Source organism: Lynx rufus, unplaced genomic scaffold (genome assembly GCF_022079265.1).
Source record: "Lynx rufus isolate CCGP_SWC_20201006 ecotype Redwood Valley unplaced genomic scaffold, mLynRuf1.p SCAF_14, whole genome shotgun sequence".
Lineage (NCBI taxonomy): Eukaryota > Metazoa > Chordata > Mammalia > Carnivora > Felidae > Lynx > Lynx rufus.
The window spans coordinates 63,848,253-63,874,963 of record NW_025814828.1 but is presented as its reverse complement, the minus strand read 5'-3'; the positions used below and the strand labels follow the sequence as shown (position 1 = coordinate 63,874,963).

Below are 26,711 nucleotides of genomic sequence, written 5' to 3'. Positions count from 1 at the left end.
TTTCTTAAATTCCACATATGAGTGAAATCATACAGTATTTGTCTTTCTTTGACTTACTTAGCTTAGCATAGTACATTCTAGCTCCATTCACATCATTGCAAATTGCAAGGTTTATTCTATTTTGATGGCTGAGTAATATTCCATTGTATATATATACCACATCTTCTTTATCCATTTATCAGTCAGTGGATATTTGGGCTCTCTTCATATTTTGGCTATTGTTGATAATGCTGCTATAAACCTTGGGGTGCATGTACACCCTCAAATTAGTATTTTTGTATCCTTTGGGTAAATACCTAATGGTGCAATTGCTGGATTGTAGGGTAATTCTATTTTTAGGTTTTTGAGGAACCTCCATATGGTCTCCAGAGTGGCTGTACTAGTTTGCATTCCTACCAACAGTGCAAGACAGTTCCCCTTTCCCCGCATCCTTGCCAACACCTGTTGTTTACTGTGTTGTTAATTTTAGCCATTCTGACAGGTGTGAGGTGGTAGCTCATTGTGGTTTTGATTTGTATTTCCCTGATGATGAGTGATATTGAGCATATTTCATGTGTTGGTTAGCCATCTGGATGTCTTCTTTGGAAAATGTCTATTCATGTCTTCTGCCCATTTCTCTTTTCTTTTTATTTATTTTGAGAGAGAGGGAGAGAGAGACTGCGGGTTGGGGGGACAAAGAGAGGAAGAGAGAGAATCCCAAGCACAGTCAATGTGGTCAGCATGGAGCCTGATATGGGGCTTGTTCTCATGACTATGAGATCATAACCTGAGTGGAAATCAAGAGTCAGACACATAACCGACTGAGCCACCCTGGAGCCCCTGCCTATTTCTGAACTGAATTATTTGCTTTTTGGGTGTTTTGATAAGTTTTTTATAGATTTTGGATGCTAACCATTTTTTACGTATGTCATTTGCAAATATCTTCTCTCATTCTGTAGGTTGCCTTTTAGTTTCATTGATTGTTTTCTTAGCTGTGCAGAAGCTATTTATCTTGAAGTCCTAATAGTGCATATTTGCTTTTGTTTACCTTGTCGCTGGTGATGTGTCTAGTAGGAAGTTGCTGTAGCCAAGGTCAAACAGGTTGCTGCCTTTGTTCTCCTCTGGGATTTTGATGGTATTCTATCTCACATTTAGGTCTTTTCATCCATTTTGAATTAATTTTTGCATATGGTATAAGAAAATGGTCCAGTTTCAGTCTTCTGCATATTGCTGTCCAGTTTTCCCAAAACCATTTGTTGAAGAGAGTGTCTTTTTTCCTTTGGATAGTCTTTTCTCTTTTGTTGAAGGTGAATTGACCATATAGTTGTAGGTCCATTTCTGGATTTTCTGTTCTGTTCCATTGACCTATGTCTCTGTTTTTGTGCCAGTACTATATTGTCTTCATGACTAAAGCTTTGTACTAGAGCTTGAAATCTGGAATCATGATGCCTCCAGTTTAGTTTTTCTTTTTCTTTTTTTTTTTTTTTTTTAAATTTTTTTTTCAACGTTTATTTTTATTTTTGGGACAGAGAGAGACAGAGCATGAACGGGGGAGGGGCAGACAGAGAGGGAGACACAGAATCGGAAACAGGCTCCAGGCTCTGAGCCATCAGCCCAGAGCCCGACGCGGGGCTCGAACTCCCGGACCGCGAGATCGTGACCTGGCTGAAGTCGGACGCTTAACCGACTGCGCCACCCAGGCACCCCTAGTTTTTCTTTTTCAGAATTGCTTTGGCTATTTGGGGTAATTTATGGTTCTATACAAATTTTAGGATTGTTTGTTCTAGCTCTGTGAGAAATTCTGATGGTGTTTTGATAGAGATTGCATTAAATGTATAGATTGCTTTGGGTAGTATTGACATTTTAACAATTTGTTTTTCCAATCCATGAGCATGGAATACTTTTCCATTTCTTTGTGTCCTCTTCAATTTCTTGCATAAGTCTTCTTTTTTTTAAAATTTTTTTTCAACGTTTTAATTTATTTTTGGGACAGAGAGAGACAGAGCATGAATGGGGGAGGGGCAGAGAGAGAGGGAGACACAGAATCGGAAACAGGCTCCAGGCTCCGAGTCATCAGCCCAGAGCCTGACGCGGGGCTCGAACTCACGGACCGCGAGATCGTGACCTGGCTGAAGTCGGATGCTTAACCGACTGCGCCACCCAGGCGCCCCTCTTGCATAAGTCTTCTATAGTTTAGATAGTTCAGATCTTTTACCTCTTGGTTAGGTTTATTCCTAGATATCTAATTGTTTTTGGTGCAATTGCGAATGGGGTTGATTCCTTGATTTCATTTTCTGCTGCTTCATTATTGGTGTATAGAAATGCAACAGATTTCTGCATGTTGATTTTATATCCTGTGACTGCTGAATTCATGTATTACTTCTAGCAGTGTTTTGGTGGAGTCTTTTGAATTTTCTACATAGAGGATTATATCATCTGAAAATAGTGAAAGTTTGAATTCTTCAATTTGGATGCCTTTTATTTCTTTTTGTTGTCTGATTGCTGAGGTTAAAACTTTCAATACTGTGTTAAATAGTAATGGTGAGAGTGGACATCCTTGTCTTGTTCCTAACCATAGGGAAAAGGCACTCGGTTTTCCCCATTGAGGACAATGTGAGCTGTGTGTCTTTTGTATATGGCCTTTATGATGTTGAGGTATATTCCATCTATCCCTACTTTGTTGAAGGTTTTAATCAAGAATGGATGCTGTATTTTGTCAAATGCTTTTTTTGCATATATTGACAGGATCGTATGCTTCTTATCCTTTCTTTTATTAATGTGGTATATCACGTTGATTGATTTGCAGATATTGAACCAACCCTGTATACAGCCCAAGAATACACCCCATTTGATCATGGTAAATTCTTTTAATGTTCTGTTGAATTTGATTTGCTAATATTTTATTGAAAATTTTTACATCTGTGTTCATCAGGGATATTGGCCTGTAACTTACCTTTTTAGTGGGGTCTCTGGTTTTGGAGTCATGGTAATGCTGGCTTTGTAGAATGAGTTTGGAAGTTCTCCTTTCATTTCTATCTTTTGAAACAGTTTGAGAAAAATAGGTATTAACTCTTCATTTAAGTGTCTGGTAGAATTCCCCAGGGAAACCATCAGGCCTAGGACTTTTGTTTGTTGGGAGGTTTTTGATTACTGTTTCAATTTCTTTGCTGGTTATGGGTCTGTTCAGATTTTCTATTTCTTCCTGTTTCAGTTTTGGTAGTTTGTAAGTTTCTAGGAATATTTCCATTTCTTCTTGATTACCCAGTTTGTTGGCATATAATTTTTCATAGTTTTCTCTAGTAATTGTTTCTATTTCTGTGGTGTTGGTTATCATCTCTCCTCTTTCATTCGTGATTTTATCTCTTTAGGTCCTTTTTTTCTTTTTGAGAAGTCTGACTAGGGGTTTATCAATTTTGTTCTTTAAAAAAACTGGCTCATAGTATCATTGATAGGTTCTACTGTTGTTTTTGATTCTGTGTCATTTATGTCTGCTCTGTTCTTTAGTATTTCTCTTCTGCTGGCTTTAGGCTTTATTTGTTACTTGTATAGCTCCTTTAGGTGTAAGGCTAGCTAGGTTGTATATTTGAGACCTGTCTTGCTTCCTGAGATGGGCCTGTATTGTAATATAATTCCCTCTTAGGACTGCCTTGGCTGCATCCCAAAGGTTTAGGACTATGGTGTTTTCATTTGCTTCCATGTATTTAATTTCTTCTTTAATTTCATGGTTAACAAGTTCATTCTTCTTTTAATGTTTATTTTTGAGAGAGAGAGAGTACAAGCGAGCACAGGCGGGAGAGGGGCTAAGAGGGAGGGAGACAGAGGATCTGAAGCAGGCTCTGTGCTGACAGCAGGGAGCCTGATGCAGGGCATAAACTCAGGAACCATGAGATCATGACCTGAGCCGAAGTCAGACGCTTAACCCACTGAGCCACCCAGGCACCTCAACCTATTTATTCTTTAGTATGATGTCTTTTAACCTCCATGTATTTTTTTTTTAATTTTTTTTTTCAATGTTTATTTATTTTTGGGACAGAGAGAGACAGAGCATGAACGGGGGAGGGGCAGAGAGAGAGGGAGACACAGAATCGGAAACAGGCTCCAGGCTCCGAGCCATCAGCCCAGAGCCTGACGCGGGGCTCGAACTCACGGACCGCAAGATCGTGACCTGGCTGAAGTCGGACGCTTAACCGACTGCGCCACCCAGGCGCCCCTTAACCTCCATGTATTTGAGGGCTTTCCAAATTTTTTCTTGTGGTTGACTTCAAGTTTCATAGCATTGTGGTCTGAAAATATGCATGATATGATCTCAGTCCTTTTGTGTTTGTTGAGGGCTGATTTGTAACCCAGTATGTGATTTATTTTGGATAATGTTCCATGTGCACTTGAGAAGAATGTATATTCTGCTTTAGGATGAAATGTTCTGAATATATCTGTTAAGTCCATCCGGTCCAGTGTGTCATACAAAGCCATTGTTTCCTTGTTGATTTTCTGCTTAGCTGAGCTGTCCATTGCTGTAAGTAGGGTGCTGAAGTCCCTTACAATTATTGTATTATTATCAAAGAGTTTGTTTGTGTTTGTTATTAATTGATTTATATATTTTGGGTGCCAACTTGGGGGCATTAATATTTACAATTGTTAGATCTTCTTGATGGATAGACCCCTTAATTATGATATCATGCCCTTCTTCATCTCTTGTTACAGTCTTTGTTTTAAAATCTAGTTTGTTGGGGGCACCTGGTTGGCTCCATCGGTTAAGTGTCCAACTTCAGCTCAGGTCATGATCTTGTGGTTCGTGGGTTGGAGCCCTGTGTATGGCTTTATGCTGACAGCCCAGAGCCTGGAGCCTGCTTCAGATTCTTTGTCTCCTTCTCTCTCTTCACCTCCCCCACTCATGTTCTGTCTGTGTCTCTCTCAAAAATAAATAAACATTAAAAATTTTTCTTTAAATCTAGTTTGTCTGATATAAGTATAGGTACTCCAGCTTTCTTTCAATGTCCATTAGCATGATAGATGGTTCTCCATCCCCTCACTTTCAATCTGCAGGTGTCTTTAGGTCTAAAATGAATGTCTTGTAGGCAGCATATAGATGGGTCTTGTTTTCTTATCCATTCTGATACCCTATGTCTTTTGTTGGAACATTTAGTCCATTTACATTCAGAGTGATTATTGAAAGATGTGAATTTAGTGCCATTGTTTTGCCTGTAGAGTTGGTGTTTCTGGTGATGTTCTCTGGTACTTTCTAGTCATTGTTGCTTTTGGTCTTTTTTTTTTTTTTTCCACTCAAAGAGTCCTCAAAATTTCTTACATGGCTGGTTTAGTGGTCACAAACTTAGTTTTTGTTTGTTTGGGAAACTCATTATTTCTCTTTCTATTCTGAATGATGGCCATTCTGGACAAAGACTTCTTGGCTGCATATTTTCCCCATTCAGCATATTGAATATATCCTGCCATTCCTTTCTGGCCTGCTAGGTTTCTGTTGACAGATCTGCTGTGAACCTGATCTCTCTACCCTTGTAGGTTAAAGACTGTCTTTCCCTCACTGCTTTCAGGATTCTTTCCTTGTCTGTAGTTTGTGAATTTGACTATCATATGCCTTGGCAATGGTCAGCTTTTGTTGAAGTTAGTGGGAATTTTCTGTGCTTCTTGGATTTTGATATCTGTGTTCTTCACCAGATTAGACTTTGCAGCACTCTATGATCAGTAGACTTGGCACAAGTGAGTTGTTTGTGCTGGTCTTCTAGGGGAGAGGCCTGTTACACTGATTCTCAGGTGGACCTGCCCTAGTGGAGATGCACCTGCAGGACTCAGGGGGTTGGGGCTTAGTGTAAGCAGTGCTTCCTAATCTGGTACTTCCCTAATCTGGGTGCTTCCTGGCCAGCTCACTGGCGCTGTTTTGCTCCCTGAAGACTTTTAGTGCTGATGGTTGGGATGAATGTGGTGGCGCCCCTCTCTCTAGCCCTGGAGCTGGAAGTTCGCATCCCCCACTCTTCACAGAAGAGCAATCAGTCACCTGTCTTGTCTTCCTGGTTTCCGTCAGAACCCTGTGTTCACGCTGCCCGTGTCCAAGTTTTTTGTCTCAGGCGTATGACTGAGTTTCAAATCACCAAATTTTAGGGACTTCTGTGGCATGGACCTGTGTTGTTCTTCTGGGGGAGGGTCTCGGGGCACTTTTGCCATTTGCTTGCCATGTAAGGAGTATGGTTGCACAGCTGTGTAGCAATTTTGAACCGTGCAGCCATTCAGAGTTCACGGTAAAATGGAGCAGAAAGCTGGCACCCTGGCTCGTTGCCCTCAACCAGAGTCCTGACTCCTATGCCTGAAAACAGTGAAGCATGTTGGTGCCAGCCGTCCTTCTTGTGACCCAAGGGATCCTCAGATCACCTTGTCAGTCCTGGGATTTTGCCCCACGTCACCCCCTGAGCATGTTTAAGTCAGGCGCATCAGCCACAGTAGTGGACTTCTAAAAGTTCATATTTTGCGCTCTGCTGCTTATGATAGTTTGTAGTAGCTTCCATAGGCATGCTCCCTCCCCGCCACTGTACCCACAGTTATATCTCCCCCAAGTGAACTCTCACATCTCCTACCTTCTAAAACGTGGTTGCTTTTATACTTGTAGACTTGCAGTTTTTGTTCTCTCAGACCTCTGGTTGATGTTTTGGGTGTTTAGAATGATTTGATATCTAGCTGTGTTCTAGGGACAAGACCAGCTTAGGGTCCCCATACACCTCCACCATCTTAACTCCTCCCCCTTTTCTATTTTTTAATTGGGTTGATTTTTTGTTCTTGAGTTGTAGTATTTTTTTTATACTGGATACTTATCCCTTGTCAGATATATAACTTGCAAATATTTTTTCCCACTTTGTATGTAGCCTTTTCTCTGTTGATAGTATCCTTTGAAGCACAAAAGGTTTTAATTCTGATGGAGTCTAACTTATCTTTTTTTTATTTGTTGCCTGTGCATTTGGTGTCATATCTAAGAACTCTTTGTCAAATCCAATGTCATGAAACTTTTCTCCTATATTTTCTTCTAAGAGTTTCATAGGTTTATCTGTTACATTTAGGTCTTTGATCTAACTTGAGATAATTTTGTATGTGGTTTAGATAAGGGTTCAATTTCATCCTTTTGCATATGGATATCCAGTTGTCCCAGCACTATTTGTTGGAAGACTGCTTTTTTTCCCCCATTGGATGGTTTTGGCATGCTTGTTGAAAGTCATTTGAACATAAATGTGAGAATTTATTTTTGGGCTCTCTAGTTCATTGATCTACATGTCTGTCTATATGCCAGTATCAAACTATTTGGATTATTGTAGTTTTGTAGTAAGTTCTGAAATAAGGAAGTGTGAGACCTCAAACTTTTTTCTTTTTCAAGATTATTGTGACTATTCAGAATCCCTTGAGATTCCATGTGAATTTTATGATAGATTTTTCTATCTCTGCAAAAATGTCATTGGGAGTTTACTAGGGATTGCTTTGAATTTGTAGGTCACTTTCAGTGGTATTAGCATCAAAACAATATCAAATCTCCCAACTCATGAACATGAGGTGTCTTTCTATTTACATATTCCTTAATTTCTTTCAGAATCCTTTTGTAGAGTTTAGCATTTAAAATTTTTTAAAATATTTATTTTTGAGAGAGAGAGCGCGTGCGCGCACGCACATGCATGAGTGGGGGAAGGGCAGAGAGAGAGGGAGACACAGAAACGGAAGCAGGCTCCAGGCTCTGAGCTGTAAGCACAGAGCCTGACACAGGGGCTCAAACTCAGACTGCAAGATCATGAAGTGAGCCGAAGTCAGACGCTTAACCGACCAAGCCACCCAGGTGCCCCTGTAGTTTTTAGCATTAAAAGCACCTCCTTTGTTAAATTTACTCTTCTTTAAAGATATCCATGTGTAATTGTATTGATGTAAAATTAACATACAGTATTATGAGTTTCAGCAATACAGTATAATGATTCAACAATTATGTACATTACTCTTGCCATCAGGATAAGTTTACGCTTTTGAAAAAAAAAGTTTGTTTTTGAAAGAGAGCACGCATGAGCAAACGGTGGAGGGGCAGAGAGAGATGGAGGCAGAGAATCCGAAGCAGGTTCCAGGCTTTGAGCTGTCACCGCAGAACTCGATGTGGGGCTCAAACTCAGAAACCATGAGATCATGACCTGAGCCTAAGTCAGATAGATGCTTAACTGACTGAGCCACCCAGGTGTCCCGAGATAAGTGTACTCTTTTTTTTGTAAATTTTTTAATGTTAATTTACTTTTGAGAGAGAGAGAGAGAGAGAGAGAGCGAGAGAGAGCGCGAGCCTGAGTTCGTGAAGGGCAGAGAGAGATGGAGACACAGAATCCAAAGCAGGCTCCAGGCTCTGAGCTGTCAGCACAGGGCTCGAAGCAGGGCTTGAACTCATGAGCTGTGAGAGCATGACCTAAGCCGAAGTCAAACACTTAACTGACTGAGCCACTCAGGCGCCCCCCGAGACAGCTGTACTCTTGATTGTCTTTATTTCACCTCTCCTCCCACCCATATCCCCTCTGGCAACTAACAGTTTTGTATTTTAAGAATTTGGTTTTTTGATGGTCTCTTAGATGGTTCATTTGTTTTGTGTCTTAAAATATACATATCAGTGAAATCATATGGCATTTGTCTTTCTCTGACTTATTTCACTTAGCCTTATATACTTCCTAGGTCCATTGGTATGGTTGCAAATGGTAAAATCTCATTCTTTTTTATGGCTGAGTAATATTCCATTGTGTGTGTGTGTGTGTGTGTGTGTGTGTGTGTGTGTGTGTGTGTGTATCACATCTTCATCATCCACTCATCTATGGATGGACACTTGGGTTGCATCCATATCTAGGCTATTGTAAATAATGCTGCAGTAAACCTACGGGTGCATATATCTTTTCAAGTTAATGTTTTTGTTTTCTTTGGGTAAATACCTGGTAGTGGAATTACTGGATCATATGGTAATTCTATTTCTAATTTTTTGAGGAACCTTCATACTATTTTCCACAATAGTTTCACTAATTTCTATTCCCATCAACAACACACAAGGCTTCCTTTTGTCCACATTCTTGCTAAAACTTATTTTTTGTTTTGACAGGTGTGTGAGGTGATATCTCATTGTGGTTTTGATTTGTATTTCCCTGATAATTAGTGATGTTGAGCATCTTTCCATGTGTCTATTGGCTGTCTGTATATCTTCTTTGGAAAACTGTTCGGGTCTTCTGCCCATTTTTTAATTGGATTCTTTGTTTCTGTGGTATTGAGTTGTAGAAATTCTTTATATATTTTGGATGTTAGCTGGTTATGGATGTTAGGTGCCTATAGATATATCATTTGCAAATATCTTCTTCCATTCAATAGGTTGCCTTTTTGTTTTGTTGATGGTTTCCTTCACTGTACAAAAGCTTTTTATTTTGGTGTAGTCCCAATAGATTAATTTTGCTTTTGGTTCCCTTGCCTGAGGAGGCATATCTAGAAAAATACTGCCTTGACTGATGTTAAAGATATTATTGCATATGTTTTCCTCTAGGACTTTATGGTTTCATGTCTCACATTTAGGTCTTTAACCCATTTTGAATATATTTTTGTGTATGGTGTTAGAAAGTGGTCCAGTTTCATTCCTTTGCATGTAGCTGTCCAGTTTTCTCAGCACCATTTATTGAAGAGAATGTCTTCTTCCATTGTATATTCTTTTATAAAAAAAAATGTTTCTTTATTTTGAAAGAGAGTGAGTGCATGTGCATGAGTGGGGGATGGGCAAAGAGATGGGCAGAGAGGGAATCTCAAGCAGGCTCCACGCCTGTCAGCATAGAGCCCGACACAGGGTTTGATCTCATGAATAGTGAGATCATGACCTGAGCCAAAATCAAGAGTCGGACACTTAACCAACTGAGCCACCCAGGTGCCCTTCGCCATTGTATATTCTTGTAATTTGTCATAGAATTGTCCATATAAACATGGGTTTATTTCTGGGTCTTCTATTCTGTTCCATTCATCTATATCTATTTTTGTGCCATTACCATACTATTTTGATTACTAAAGCTTTGTAGTGTATCTTAAAATCTGTGATTGTTATACCTCCAGCTTTGTTCTTCTTTTTACAGATTGCTTTGGCTATTTGGGGTCTTTTATGTTCCCATACAAATTATAGGATTATTTGTTCTAGTCATGTGAAAAATGTTGGTATTTTGCTAAAGATTGCATTGGATCTGTAGATTGCTTTGGGTGGCTTGGACGTTTTAACAATATTTCTTCTCCCAATCCATGAGCATGCAATGTCTTTCTGTTTCTTTTTCTTTGTGTAGTCTTCAATTTCTTTCATCAATGTTTTAAAGTTTTCACAGTACAGGTTTTTCACTTCCTTGATTAAGTTTATTCGTAGGTATTGTATCCTCATTGGTACAATTGTAAATTGTATTGTTTTCTTACTGCTATTTTATTAGTAGTGTATAGAAACACAACAGATTTCTTTATATTTTTGTATCCTGAAACTTTACTGAATTCATTTATTACATCAAATAGTTTTTTGGTGGAATTTTTAGGGTTTTCTATGTATGGTATCATGCAGTCAGTAAATAGTGACAGTTTTTACTTACTTCTTCCTTACCAATTTAGATGGCTTTTATCCCTTTCTTTTGTCTGATTGCTGTGTCTAGGACTTCAGTACTATGTTCAGTGAAAATGATGGGAGTAGACATCCTTGTCCTGTTCCTGATCTTAGTGGAAGAGCTTTTAGCTTTTTATGATTGATTATGATGTTGTCTGTGGGATTGTCATATAATGTCATTATCATGTTGAGGTTTGTTCCCTCTAAACGCTCTTTTTTGAAAATTTTTATTCTGAATGGATATTGAATTTTGTCAAATGCTTTTTTTGCATCTACTGAGATGAACATATGATTTATATCCTTTATTTTGTTAATATGGCGTTCCACGTTGATTGGTTTGCAGATATTGAACCATCCATGCATCCCTAGGATAAATCCCATTTGATCGTATTAAAAAAAAAAAACTTTTATTATCTGTGTAGCAACAATTCCGGGTTTAACTTAAGCAGTTTAATGTATTGTTTTAATGTATTTTAATGTATTGTTGAATTTGGTTTGCTAATAATTTGGTCAGGATTTTTGCATCATTGTCCATCAGAAGAGATACTGGTCTGTAAATTTTTTTGTAGTGTCTTTGTCTGGTTTTGGTATTAGGGCAGTGCTAATCTTATAGAATGAATTTGAAAATATTTTTTCCTCTTCTATTTCTTGGAACAGTTTGTAAAAGATAGGTATTAACTCTTCCATAAATGTTTAGTAGAATTCACCTGTGAAGCCATCTGGTCCTGGACTTTTGTTTGCTGTGATTTTTTGGATTACTGATTGAATTTTGTTACTAGTAATTGGTTTGTTCAGATTTTCTATTTATTACTGATTCAGTTTAGGAGCAGTGTATGTTTCTAGGCATTTATAATTTTTTTGTCCAGTTTGTTGGCATATAATTTTTTTGTAATAGTGTCTTATAATCATTTGTATTACTCTGCTGCTGGTTGTAACTCCTTTTTAAAAAATTTTTAATAACGTTTAATCCTTTCCTTGAGGAGTATAGATTTTCTGATTTTAAAAAGGGGAAGAGATGCTTCTATCATGGACACGGCTTAAGTTAAACCCGGAATTGTTGCTACACACATAAAAGTTTTTTTTTTTTTACATGAAATGTATTGTCAAATTGGTTACCATACAACACCCAGTGCTCATCCCAAAAGTTGCCCTCCTCAGTACCCATCACCCACCCTCCCTGCCCTCCGACCCCCCATCAACCCTCAGTTTGTTTTCAGTTTTTAAGAGTCTCTTATGCTTTGGCTCTCTCCCTCTCTAACCTCTTTTTTTTCCCCCTCCCCCATAGACTTCTGTTAAGTTTCTCAGGATCCACATAAGAGTGAAAACATATGGTATCTGTCTTTCTCTGTATGACTTGTTTCACTTAGCATAACACTCTCCAGTTCCATCCATGTTGCTACAAAGGGCCATATTTCATTCTTTCTCATTACCACGTGGTATTCCATTGTGTATATAAACCACAATTTCTTTATCCATTCATCAGTTGATGGACATTTAGGCTCTTTCCATATTTGGCTATTGTAGAGAGTGCTACTATAAACATTGGGGTACAGGTGCCCCTGTGCATCAGCACTCCTGTATCCCTTGGGTAAATTCCTAGCAGTGCTATTGCTGGGTCATAGGTTAGGTCTCTTTTTAATTTTTTGAAGAACCTCCACACTGTTTTCCAGAGGGGCTGCACAAGTTTGCATTCCCACCAACAGTGCAAGGGCTTCCGTTTCTCCACATCCTCTCCAGCAAATCTATAGTCTCCTGATTTGTTCACTTTAGCCACTCTGACTGGCATGAGGTGATATCTGAGTGTGGTTTTGATTTGTATTTCCCTCATGAGGAGCGATTTTGAGCATCTTTTCATGTGCCTGTTGGCCATCTGGATGTCTTCTTTAGAGAAGTGTCTATTCATGTTTTCTGCCCATTTCTTCACTGGGTTCTTTGTTTTTCGGGTGTGGAGTTTGGTGAGTTCTTTATAGGTTTTGGATACTAGCCCTTTGTCCGATATGTCATTTGCAAATATCTTTTCTCATTCCGTTGGTTGCCTTTCAGTTTTGTTGCTTGTTTCCTTTGCTGTGCAGAAGCTTTTTATCTTCATGAGGTCCCAATAGTTCATTTTTGCTTTTAATTCTCTTGCCCTTGGGGATGTGTCAAGGAAGAAATTGCTGTGGCTGAGGTCAGAGAGGTTTTTTCCTGCTTTCTCCTCTAGGGTTTGATGGTTTCCTGTCTCACATTCAGGTCCTTTATCCATTTTGAGTTTATTTTTGTGAGTGGTGCAAGAAAGTGGTCTAGTTTCATTCTTCTGCATGTTGCTGTCCAGTTCTCCCAGCACCATTTGTTAAAGAGACTGTCTTTTTTCCGTTGGATATTCTTTCCTGCTTTGTCAAAGATTAGTTGGCCATACTTTTGTGGGTGTAGTTCTGGGGTTTCTATACTATTCCATTGGTCGACGTGTCTGTTTGTCTTGATGATTGCCGCTTTGTAGTAGAGGCTAAAGTCTGGGATTGTGATGCCTCCTGCTTTGGTCTTCTTCAAAATTACTTTGGCTATTTGGGTCCTTTTGTGTTTCCATACAAATTTTAGGATTACTTGTTCTAGCTTTGAGAAGAATGCTGGTGCAATTTTGATTGGGAATTCATTGAATGTGTAGATAGCTCTGGGTAGTATTGACATTTTAACAGTATTTATTCTTCCAATCCATGAACACGGAATGTTTTTCCATTTCTTTATATCTTCTTCAATTTCCTTCATAAGCTTTCTATATTTTTCAGCATACAGATCCTTACATCTTTGGTTAGGTTTATTCCTAGGTATTTTAGGCTTCTTGGTGCAATTGTGAATGGGATCTGTTTCTTTATTTCTCTTTCTTTTGCTTCATTATTAGTGTATAAGAATGCAACTGATTTCTGTACATTGATTTTGTATCCTGTGACTTTGAGGAATTCATGTATTAGTTCTAGCAGACTTTTGGTGGAGTCTATCGGATTTTCCATGTATAATATCATGTCATCTGCAAAAAGCGAAAGCTTGACTTCCTCTTTGCCAATTTTGATGCCTTTGATTTCCTTTTGTTGTCTGATTGCTGATGCTAGAACTTCCAACACCATGTTACGCAGCAGCAGTGAGAGTGGACATCCCTGTCCTGTTCCTGATCTCAGGGAGAAAGCTCTCAGTTTTTCCCCATTGAGGATGATGTTAGCTGTGGGCTTTTCATAAATGGCTTTTATGATGTTTAAGTAAGTTCCTTCTATCCCGACTTTCTCGAGGGTTTTTATTAAGAAAGGATGCTGAATTTTGTCAAATGCTTTTTCTGCATCGATTGACAGGATCCTATGGTTCTTATCTTTTCTTTTATTAATGTGATGTATCACATTGATTGATTTGTGAATGTTGAACCAGCCCTGCAGTCCAGGAATGAATCCCATTTGATCATGGTAAATAATTCTTTTTATATGCTGTTGAATTCGATTTCCTAGTATCTTCTTGAGAATTTTTGCATCCATATTCATCAGGGATATTGGCCTATAGATCTCTTTTTTTGTGGGGTCTCTGTCTGGTTTGGGAATGAAAGTCATACAGGCTTCATAGAATGAGTCTGGAAGTTTTCCTTCCGTTTCTATTTTTTGGAATAGCTTGAGAAGGATAGGTATTATTGCTGCTTTAAATGTCTGGTAGAATTCCTCTGGGAAGCCATCTGGTCCTGGACTCTTATTTGTTGGGAGATTTTTATAACTCATTCAATTTCTTTGCTGGTTATGGGTCTGTTCAAGCTTTCTATTTCCTCCTGATTGAGTTTTGGAAGCGTGTGGGTGTTTAGGAATTTGTCCATTTCTTCCAGGTTGTCCAGTTTGTTGGCATATAATTTTTCATAGTATTCCCTGATAATTGGTTGTATTTCTGAGGGATTGGTTGTCATAATTCCATTTTCACTCATGATTTTATCTATTTGGGTCATCTCCCTTTTCTTTTTGAGAAGCCTGGCTAGAGGTTTATCAATTTTGTTTATTTTTTCAAGAAACCAACTCTTGGTTTCGTTGATCTGCTCTACAGTTTTTTGAGATTCTATATTGTTTATTTCTGCTCTGATGTTTATTATTTCTCTTCTTCTGCTGGGTTTGGGGTGTCTTTGCTGTCTGCTTCTATTTCCTAAAGGAAATAGTGAGATTTTGTATTTGGGATTTTTCTTGTTTCTTGAGATAGGCCTGGATTGCAATGTATTTTCCTCTCAGGACTGCCTTCGCTGTATCCCAAAGCGTTTGGATTGTTGTCTTTTCATTTTCCTTTGTTTCCATATAGTTCTTAATTTCTTCTCTAATTGCCTGGTTGACCCACTCATTCTTTAGTAGGGTATTCTTTAACCTCCATGCTTTTGGAGGTTTTCCAGACTTTTTCCTGTGGTTGATTTCAAGTTTCAAAGCATTGTGGTCTGAAAGTATGCATGGTATGATCTCAATTCTTCTATACTTATTAAGGGCTGTTTTGTGACCCAGTATGTGATCTATCTTGGAGAATGTTCCATGTGCACTTGAGTACAAAGTACATTCTGTTGCTTCGGGATGCAGAGTTCTAAATATATCTGTCAAGTCCATCTGATCCAATGTATCATTCAGGGCTCTTGTTTCTTTATTGATCTTGTGTCGAGATGATCTACCCATTGTTATAAGTGGAGTATTAAAGTCCCCTGCAATTACCACATTCTTATCAATAAGGTTGCTTATGTTTGTGATTACTTGTTTTATATATTTATGGGCTCCCGTATTTGGTGCATAGACATTTATAATTGTTAGCTCTTCCTGATGGATAGACCCTGTAATTATTATATAATGCCCTTCTTCGTCTCTTGTTCCAGCCTTTAATTTAAAGTCTAGTTTGTCTGATATAAGTATGGCTACTCCAGCTTTCTTTTGACTTCCAGTAGCATCGTAGATAGTTCTCCATCCTCTCACTTTCAATCTAAAGGTGTCCTCAGATCTAAAATGAGTCTCTTGTAGACAGCAAATAGATGGGTCTTGTTTTTTTATCCATTCTGATACCCTATGTCTTTTGGTTGGCGCATTTAATCCATTTACATTCAGTGTTATTATAGAAAGATAGGGGTTTAGAGTCATTGTGATGTCTGTATGTTTTATGCTTGTAGCGATGTCTCTGGTACCTTGTCTCACAGGGTCCCCCTTAGGATCTCTTGTAGGGCTGGTTTAGTGGTGACGAATTCCTTCAGTTTTTGTTTGTTTGGGAAGACCTTTATCTCTCCTCTATTCTAAATGACTGACTTGCTGGATAAGGGGTTCTCGGCTGAATATTTTTTCTGTTCATCACATTGAAGATTTCCTGCCATTCCTTTCTGGCCTGCCAAGTTTCAGTAGATAAATCCGTCACTAGTCTTACCAGTCTCCCTTTATATGTTAGAGCATGTGTATCCCTAGCTTCTTTCAGAATCTTCTCTTTATCCTTGTATTATGCCAGTTTGACTATGATATGTCATGCAGAAGATCGTTTCAAGTTACGTCTGAGTTCTCTGTGCCTCTTGGATTTCAGTGCCTTTTTCCTTCCCCAGATCAGGGAAGTTCTCAGCTATGATTTCTTCAAGTACACTTTCAGCAGCTTTCCCTCTCTCTTACTCCTCTGGAGTCCCAATTATGCGTATGTTATTACGTTTAATTGTGTCACTTAGTTCTCTAATTCTCCCCTCATACTCCTGGATTTTTTTATCTCTCTTTTTTTCAGCTGCTTCTTTTTCCTTTTTTTAAAAATTTTTTAATTTATTTTTTATTTTTTCAATACATGAAGTTTATTGTCAAATTGGTTTCCATACAACACCCAGTGCTCATCCCAAAAGGTGCCCTCTTCAATACCCATCACCCACCCTCCCCTCCCTCCCACCCCCCATCAACCCTCAGTTTGTTCTCAGTTTTTAAGAGTGTCTTATGCTTTGGCTCTCTTCCACTCTAACCTCTTTTTTTTTTTTTCCTTCCCCTCCCCCATGGGTTTCTGTTAAGTTTCTCAGGATCCACGTAAGAGTGAAACCATATGGTGTCTTTTTTTCTCTGTATGGCTTATTTCACTTAGCATAACACTCTCCAATTCCATCCATGTTGCTACAAAGGGCCATATTTCATTCTTTCTCATTGCCACGTAGTACTCCATTGTGTATATAAACCACAGTTTCTTTATCCATTCATCAGTTGATGGACATTTAGGCTCTTTCCATAATTTGGCTATTGTTGAGAATGCTGCTATAAACATTGGGGTACAAGTGCCCCTATTCAGCTTCTTCTTTTTCCATAATTTTGTCTTCTCATTCCCCTTTTCTCTCCTCTGCCTCTTCAGTCCAAGCTGTGGTTGCCTCCATTTTATTTTGCAGCTCATTTATAGCATTTTTTAGCTCCTCCTGACTGTTTCTTAGTCCCTTGATCTCTGTAGTAATAGATTCTCTGCTGTCCTTTATACTTTTTTCAAGCCCAGCGATTACTTTTATGACTAGTATTCTAAATTCCCTTTCTGTTATATTGCTTAAATCGTTTTTGATCAGTTCGTTAGCTGTTGCTACTTCCTGGAGTTTCTTTTGAGGAGAATTCTTCTGTTTCGTCATTTTGGATAGTCCCTGGAGTGGCGCAGAACTGCAGGGCTGTTCCTCTGTGCTGTCTGGAGTAACTTGCGTTGGTGGGTGGGGCTGCAATCAGACCTGATGTCTGCCCCCAGCCCACCTCTGGGGCCACAGTCAGACTGGTGTGTACCTTATCTTCCCCTCTGCCGGGTGCAGGACTCACTGTGTAGTGGTGTGGCCCCTGTCTGGGCCATTTGCACACTGCCAGGCTTGTTTTGCTGCTTCGATGGGATCTGGCGTATTAGCCAGGGTGGATCCGCAAGGTGTACAGAGGCCGTTCGGCCCCTCCGCTTTTGCAAGCCAGACTCGGGCACTCTGCCTTGCCGGGCGGGCTGCCCCTCCACCGCCCCGGCTCCTTTGTGCCAGTCCGTGGAGTGCGCACCACCTCTCGCCCTTCCTACCCTCTTCCGTGGGCCTCTTGTCTATGCTTGGCTCTGGAGAGTCTGTTCTGCTAGTCTTCTGGCAGTTTTCTGGGTTATTTAGGCAGATGTGGTTGGAATCTATGTGGTCAACAGGACGCGGTGAGCTCAGCGTCCTCCTCCTACACCGCCATCTTCCTCCAAAAACCCAATAAAAGCTTTAAGAAGGAGAAAAAAAACCATTTATTTACTTTTGAGAGACAGACACAGAGCACAACAGGGGAGGAGCAGAGAAATAGGGAAACCCAGAATCCGAAGCAGGCTCCAGGCTCTGAGCTGTCAGCACAGGTCTGATGTGGGGCTTGAACTCACAGACTGTGAAATCATGACCTGAGCCAAAGTCAGACACTTACTTCATAAGCGCCCCAGTTGTAACCTCTTTCATTTCTGATTTTATTTGGGTTTTCTTTGTCTTTTTCTTAATGGGTCTGGTTAAAGTTTTATCAATTTTGTTTATCTTTTCAAAGAACCAGCTCACAGTTTCATGATATTTTTGATTGTTTTTAGGGACTCTATTTTATTTACAGTTGATCCTTGAACAGTGTGGAGGTTAGGGTCCCCAACTCCCTGCACAGTCAAAAATCTTCATACAGTTTTTGACTGCTTCATAACTTAACTACTAATAGCCTACCATTGACTGGAAGCCTGAGAACACAAACCATTGATTAACTCATATTTTATATGTTGTATTCTGGTGTCATAATAAAGTAAACTAGAGGAAAAAATGTCATTAAGAAAATTATAAGGAAGAGAAAATACGTTTACAGTACTGTACTTTATAAAACAAAATCTGCATGTAGCTGGCCCTATGTTGTTGAAACCCTTGTTGTTGAAGGATCAAGTCTATTTTGGTTTTGATCTTTATTTTACCTTCCTTCTGCTAACTTTGAGCATTTTTTGGTTCTTTTTATAGTTCCTTTTGGTGTAAGGTTAGATTATTGGAGATTTTTCTTATTTTTTGTTTTCTTATTTCTTATTTTTCTTATTTCTTGCTGTAAACGTCTCTCTTAAGACTATTTGGACTGTGTACCACAGATTTTGAACCAGTATGTTTCCATTTTCATTTGTCTCGATGTATTTTCTATTTCCTCTTTGACTTTGCAGTTGACCCATTGGTTGTTTAGTAGCATGTTATTTAGCCTCCATATGTTTGTGTTTGTCCCCCTTTTTTTTTTTTTTTGGTAGCTGTTTTTTAGGTCATACCATTGTGGTTTGAAAAGATACTTGATGTGATATGATTTCAGTCTTCATGTATTTATTGAGACTTATTTTGTTGCCTAACATGGTTTATGCTGGAGAATGTTCCATGTGCACTTGAAAAGAATGTGTATTTTGCTATTTTTGGATGGAATGTTAATGTATGTATCTCTTAAGTCTATGGTCCAATGTGTCATTCAAAGCCATGGTTTCCTTATTGATTTTCTGTCTGGGTGATCCTTTGATGTATGTGGACTGTCCCCTACTATTATTGAATTACTGTTAATGCTTCCCTTTAGATCTGTTAATACTTGCTTTATATATTTAGGTGCTTCTCTATTGGGTACACATATATGTATATATATTTTTTTATTTTTTAACGTTTATTTTTTTGAGGGAGACACAGAGCACAAGCTGGGGAGGGGCAGAGAAAGGGAGACACAGAATTTAAGCAGGCTTCAGGCTCTGAGCTGTCAGCACAGAGCCTGACGCGGGGCTTGAACTCATGAACTATGAGACCTGAGCTGACCTCAGACACTTAACTGACTGAGCCACCCAGGCACTCCATGGGTGCATATGTATTCATAATTGTTATATCCTTTTGTTGAATTGATCTCTTTATTATGTGATGCTCTTTTTTGTCTTTTGTTATGGTCTTTTAAAGTCTGTTTTGTTTGATATAAGTATTGCTACCCTAGCTTTGCTTTTTTTGCCTCCATTTATGTGGAATATCTTTTTCTGCTCCTTCACTTTCACTCTGTATGGGTCTTTAGATTTGAAGTGAGTCTCTTGTAGGCAGCATATAGATGGGTTTTGTTTTTTTATGCATTCATTCACCCTGTGTCTTTTGATTTATCATTTAGACCATTAGCATTTATATTAATTATTGATAGTTGTGTTCTTATTGTTAATTGTTTTTTGTTGTGTTTATATTTCCTCTCTTTTCCTTTCTTGGTCACTTGTGATTTGATGACTTTTTTTTAGTATTATGCTTGGATTCCTTTTTCTTTATTTTTTGTGTATCGTAGGTTTTTTGTTTGCGGTTACCATGAGGTTCACATGTAACATCCTTTGTATATAGCAGTCTGTCTTAAGTTGATGGTCACTTAAGTTCAAACACATTCTAAAGGCGCTATATTTTTATTCTCCCCATTCCACATTTTATGTATTTGATGTACTATTTTACATCCTTTTATTTTGTGCATCCTTAGCTAACTTTTGTAGATACAATTGTATTTACTACTTTTGTCTTTTAGCCTTCATATTAGCTTTATAGGTGGTTGACCTACTTTTCCTCAGTTTGTTTTTACCAGTGAAATTTTTTCTTTTCATAATTCCTTCTAGTTATGACTTTCTCTTTTTCCATTTCAAGAATTCCCTTTTACATTTCTTGTAAGGCAGTTTTAGTGGTGATGTACGTGTATCTGTTGGTTCTGGGAGACTCTCTCTCCTTCAATTCTGAATGATGACTTTGTTGGGTATAGTAGTATTCTTGGTTGCAGGTATTTTCCTTTCAATGCTTTGAATATATCATTCCACTCCTTTCTTGCTGACAGGTTTTCTATTGATAAATCAGCTGATTATGTCATAGGATTTCCTTTGTACATACATACCTATTTGCTTTTCTCTCTTTTTTTAAAGTTTATTTTTTTGAGAGAGAGAGAATGCACACATGCAAGGGAGGGGCAGAGAAAGAGAGGGAGAGAAAGAATCCCAAGCAGGCTCTTCTTTGTCAGCAGAGCCTGATGTGGGGCTCTGATCTCACAAGCCATGAGATCATGACATGAGCTGAAATCAAGAGTCAGATACTCAACTGACTGAGCTATCCACTTGCTTTTGTCTTGTTGTTTTTTTTTAAAAGATTATTTTTAATTTATTGACATTTTAATTATTATGTATCTTGGTGTGTACCTTCCTGGGTTCATCTTGTTTGGGGTTCTCTGAGCTTGCTGGGCCTGGATGTCTTTTTCCTTCCTCAGCTTAGGGAAGTTTCAGCTATTATTTTTTCAAATATGTTTTCTGCCCTCTTCTCTTTATCTTCTTCAGGACCTCTCTAAAGTGAATGTTAGTATGCTTGATATTTTTTCAGAGGTCCCTTAACCTACCCTTATGTGTTAAATTAAAATTTTTATTTTTATTATTTTTAATTAGGCTCCACAACTATCATGGGGCCCAATGCAGGGCCCAAACTCATGACCCTGAGATCAAGACCTGAGCTGAGAGAAAGAGTCTGATGCTTAACTGACTGAGCCACCCAGTCTCCCCAACCTACCCTCAATTTAAAAAAATCTTTTTCCTTTTGGCTTTTCAGTTTGGGTGCTTTCCACTACCCTGTCTTCCAGATTGCTTGATTGTTTTTCTGCATTTAAAATTTTTAAAAAATGTTTCTTTATTTTTGAGAGAGAGACACACAGAGTGTGAGTGGGAGAGGGGCAGAGAGAGAGGGAAACACAGAATCTGAAGCTGGCTCCAGGCTCTGAGCTGTCAGTACAGAGCCAGACGTGGGGCTCGAACACATGAACTGTGATATCATGACCTGAGCCGAAGTCGGATGCTTTGCCAACTGAGCCACCCAGGCGCCCCATTTTTCTGCATTTAAAAATCTACTGTTGATTCTCTCTAGTGTATTTTTCACTTCAGTTATTTAAATCTTAGTCTCAGATTTAATTCTTAGGCTCAGATTTTTCATGTTTTGTTTTATCTCTTTGTTGATGTTATCACTTGGTTCATCCACTCTTCTCTCAAGTCTGGTGAATATCTTTATGACCATTACTTTGAAGTCCTTATCAGATAGATTGTTGATTGCCATTTCATTTGGTTCTTTTTCTGAAGTTTTGTATTATTCTTTTGTTTAGAACATATTCCTTTGTCTCCTCATTTTATCTGAGTCTCTGTGTTTGTTTCTGGGTATTAGGTAGGTCATGTGTGTTTTCTGGTCTTGAAAGTGGTGGCCTTATGAAGAAGGCATCTTATGGCACCCAGTAGTGCAGTCTCCCTGGCCAAGAGAACCAGCCATCACTGTGGGGGTGTCCCCTGTGTGGGTTCATAGGTCCTTCTGTTGTGACTTGGCCGTGACTGCTGCTGGTACGCTTGTGGATGTGGCTGGCCATCAGCCCTGTTGTCAGCAGTGATTCATATGACTGCTGCAAGCATATTGGTGGGCATGAATGGACCCTGGTGCAGCTTGCTGAGTGGTTCAACTGTAACTGCTGCCAGCTTTCTGGTGGGTGGAGTAGCTCCTTTCACAGCTGGTTGAGAGTCCCATCTATAGTTGCTGATGGTGTGCTGGTAGGTGGTGTTAGTTCCCATTGTAGCTGGCTGAGAGGCTGGGTCATAGATACTGTTGGTGTACTATTGGGTGCAAACGTCCCTTGGTACAGCTGGCTAATTGGCTTGGCCACAGTGGCTGTGGGTATGCTGGTTGATGGGAATGACTCCTCAGTGAAGGAGTCACTTTGTAGGGCTGGGCTGCCAGCCAGGTGTGGTGAGGCAATAGTTGCTTTGGAGGGGCTCCTGCTAGGGTGGGCCAGCAGGGGAATACTAGGGCAGGGCAAGCAGTGCTAGCAAGGTAGATGGTATCAGAGTACTGATGTATCAGTATCAGAACTAATGTCTACCAGTGTTGGGCCAGCTAGACTGAAGAAGGGCAAGAAGAATGGTGCCCACCAGCACTCCCATTCCTGGAGAAAGTTCTAGTTGATCCCTGTCTCTCTAACACATACCTAAAATTAGTCAGTAAATCTCCTTCACATATAATACAGGTATTTTTCAAACTGCTGTTTCTGTGCTGAGTCTGAGACTGAGTGATACAGTGTGCTGGCCCTTGCAGAGTGAAGTTTCAGTTTCCTCTCACCCTGTGGCTCTCCTTGATTCAAGCTCTCCTGATTTTCAAATCTCCCAGTTTTGAGCCCTGCTGATTTTCTAAGACAGACATAATGGGAGCTCTTCCTTTTGGTGTACAATGTAGGTCTTGATCCCCTCACTCCTCAAGGAAAGGACCTCCATGCCTGTGATATCCCTTCTGCTTTTGGGTCATCATGCCAAGCATTTGATTCCCGGTTGTGTCTCTGCCCCTTCTATCCTTCTTGATATGGCCTTCTTTTTATGTTACTGGTTTTGGAGGATCTGTTCTGCCAGTGTTCAGGTGGTTTTCAGAGTGCATTGCATTACATGAAGTCATTGCCTTAGTGTGTCTGTGGGAGGAGGCAAGCTCAGGATCCTCCTACTCTGTCAAATACCTGTTCTCCTCTAGTTGTTTTAAATGTCAGTGTAGGTGGAGGATGGAGAGTCTGGACAGAGCTTCCTAGTCTGCTATCTTTTAGATGTTCCTAAAAAAGATTATTTTAACTATTTTATAAACAGGAATACCAAAGCTCAGATAGTGACTTGCACAAGGTTACACAAAGATAAAGGCTGGAATTTGACTATATTTCTTTTTCCAGGTTTCGTGAATTTTTTGAAAGAAACTTTGTATTTTAGAATAATTTTAGATTTGCCAGAAAGTTGCAGAGGTAGTACAGAGAGTTCCCATATCCACCTACCCTCTGCCCTACACAATTATCCCTTTTATCAACATGTTAGATCAATCTAGTACATTTGTTACAATTAATGAACCACTACTGATACATTATTGTTAATTGAAGTCTGTCCTTTATTGAGATTTCCTTATTTTTAACCTAATATCTTTTTCTATTCTAGGACCCAGTCTAGGATACCACATTACATTGTTGTCATGTCTCCTTTAGCTCCTGTTGACTGTCACAGTTTCAGAGAATTTCCTTGTTTTGATGACCTTGATAGTATTGAGAAGTACTGTTCAGGTATTTTGTAGACTGTGCCTCAGTTGGAATTTGTCTGATGGCTTTTCTCATGATTAGACTGGGTTATGGGTATTTGGGAGGAAGACCACACAGGTAAAATGCCATTCTTATCCTGTCATGTCAGGGCCTTGATCAGCTGGCTAAGGTAGTGTTTGCTGGGTTTCTGCTCTGTAAACTTACTTTTTTACTTTATATACAACAGTTAAGAAGTGTTGGGGAAGATTAAGCTCCACTTCCTGGAGGGTGAGAAGCTACATAAGTTATTTAGCATTCTTCTATAGGAAGAATAAAATAATAATAATAAAAAATTATTTATTTTGTTTCTCAAATTGTTTCAGTTTTGTCCATTGAAAGCTCTTTCACATTGGTTCCCATGTCCCTTTGGCATGCCCCCATTGTTGTATTTCCTGAGTACTTCCTTACTTTCTTGCATGATGAGATGCCTATTTTGTATATTCCCTGCCTCAGCTATTGTATAATCAGTCATTTCTCCAAAGAACTGCAGTTCCTTTTAGTAAATCAAAATGTCTTCCAGGATATGAAAGTTCTAATAGATTGTAGTAGCCACTAGAAACTCATTTGGAAGGGTATGTGTATGTTGAGGTGGCTACAAGACCAAAGAAAAGGACAAAGCTGGAAGGGTCATAATCCAATTTTCTTATGAATGATACTTTACTATACATTTGGAGGCAACTTAAGAGCATAAAATAAGGGTCAGATACCTTAGGTTTAAGTGCCAACTCTGACACTTCCTAGTTGTGTGTCTGTAAACATAAATTTCCTTATCTGTAATACTGGTATAATAACCTCATCAGGTTGTTGGCACAATGATTAAATGATATAAAACACATGCTCTTCAGTGTCTGGCACACAGTAAGCATTCTTATGTTAGCTCTTGTTATTAGTTTAAATTCTTTACTCATCTGAAGTAGCTACTATAATGTCATGAACAACTGTGAATTCTCACTTTGATGCCTATGTTATTCAGCTTCCCTCTTGTTGTATTTCTCTCTGTAGGAATGCTTTTGATGGGATCCAGTACATGTTCTCCTTTGAGATCGCCAAGAAGCTGCAAGTGGCATCACTGCCTGGTACTGGAGAAGCATGTGGGGGGTCTCTGCAGGTGACCTTTCTAGGGACATTTGGCGTTATGTAGCTGTCTCTTTGCCAGACCCATAATCAGGTTCAGTCCACTCCTGAGTCTCTATCGGTCTTTATCTTAGAGACCATAAAAAATCATGTCATTTGAATATGAAATATTCATATTAAGGTAAACTGAACACCAAATCTCTTTTTGTTAATAGAATTAAAAAGATTTTAGTATCCTCCTAGCAAATTTTGTATCCCCTTGTTAGGTGACCTCTTTAAAATTATTCCTTTAAGAAGAAATTGTCCTCCTTTTGATCATGTGATTCTTCTAAAGGTTCTTCCTATTTCACTACAGATTATGTCTAAAATCTTCCTCCTGAGTGTCAGCACCCCCCTCTAAGATTGCTATATTTTTTTATACCTGACTTCTCCCATGACTTTCATACATGATATGTTCTTTTCTCATAATTTTCTTCGCTAGACTACATTCAAATAACTTCAAACTCTACCTGGAGTAATTTAAGGAGTGCTAATACCTCCCTGTCTACTGCTTTTTGAACACTGCTTTTTATCCCCTAGAATGCATTGGCCCTTGATTTATGTATGTTATAAATACAAATACGTATTCAACATTTGGTCATGTTCCTATATATCTTCTAAATATTTGTATTAATGTTGTCATCTCCCTAAAGAACATGTATGTAAGTACCCCAGTCAAGTTAGTACTAAGTATCTGCTTATTGATAATTAGGAGGAAGATAAAGGCTCTCTAATAAGTCTAGAGTATAGTCCTCTACAAATTTGAATAAGGGTACTTCTTAAATTGAGGTAGTCAGTTTCCCCATGCCTTCTTTAGTCCCTTGGGTGTGATTATAAGAAATTAACTCCCAACTCAGTCCACAGCTAGGTATTTCCTCAAGAAGATTGCTATTTCTGAGTCTTAGAGCTTGGAACCTTTATTTATAGTTGGCCACTTGGGGCCCATAATATCAAGTAGTGTCTAATCTTTCTGTAGAGATTGACTACATTGCCATTCCCAGTTCATGCTGTGCTCTCTTCTTCCATGACTCTGATTGGAATCTTCATACTATGGCTGCTTTGAGGAAAAAAAAATCTAGAGATAGATGTAATAGCAGATTGGTGCCAAATATACTTTGAAAATAACAGAAAGTTGAGTGCAGGGGAAATACAGCTTTTGATAACTCAGAGTGACTTTCTACAGTAAAGTCGCCAGGCAGTGACTTTCAGAAAATATCCTTCTTTACAAAAACAAACAAGACCAACTCTATTGCTTGCCTTCATCACAACTATACAAAGTACTGCTCTTATATTGAATGATTTTACTCAAAATTTGAGTGATACAATGTAGGAAGTTATTTGTATGTAATTGGGTGGAAGCGGGGATTAGGTAGGAAGCCAAGATCTGGAACTAATACAGAAAGATAAAGTGGTAGAAATAGAATATGGGACTTTGGAAATTTAATACTGTTTGAAGATGTGTATTGCCTGCCTTAAAATAAATTAGAAAGGAAAATGATGTGAGAAATGTTAACTTAAAGTGAAAACTCATGAAAGATGAGTCATCCTCGGGGCGCCTGGGTGGCGCAGCCGGTTAAGCGTCCGACTTCAGCCAGGTCATGATCTCGCGGTCCGTGAGTTCGAGCCCCGCGTCGGGCTCTGGGCTGATGGCTCAGAGCCTGGAGCCTGTTTCCGATTCTGTGTCTCCCTCTCTCTCTGCCCCTCGCCCGTTCATGCTCTGTCTCTCTCTGTCCCAAAAATAAATAAACGTTGAAAAAAAAAAAAAAAGATGAGTCATCCTCATTTCCTACAGAATAAAGTGCAGAAGAATTTTTTTTTTTTCTTTTCAGGATACACAACTGGAAAAGAGAATTGGTAAGGTATAGGTAGTCATTTTCTCTCTTGCTTCCCAAAGCGATGTCCCATTTGATAGGACTGCTTTTGTTCCTCATTTCATTTCTTTGTGCCTCTTGTAGCAGAAACTG

The 26,711-nt window shown here is 39.0% G+C and overlaps 1 long non-coding RNA gene across 1 annotated transcript in view; it reads left to right on the top strand.

Annotated features, from left to right (window-relative positions):
- LOC124509572 (uncharacterized) overlaps window positions 1–26,356 on the top strand; it is a 31,843-nt gene extending 5,487 nt beyond the window's left edge. Inside the window, exon 4 of the long non-coding RNA XR_006961463.1 lies at window positions 24,637–26,356. This is a non-coding gene — a long non-coding RNA (uncharacterized LOC124509572). The remainder of the gene's footprint in view (window positions 1–24,636) is intronic.
- The last annotated feature ends 355 nt before the right edge of the window (window positions 26,357–26,711 follow it).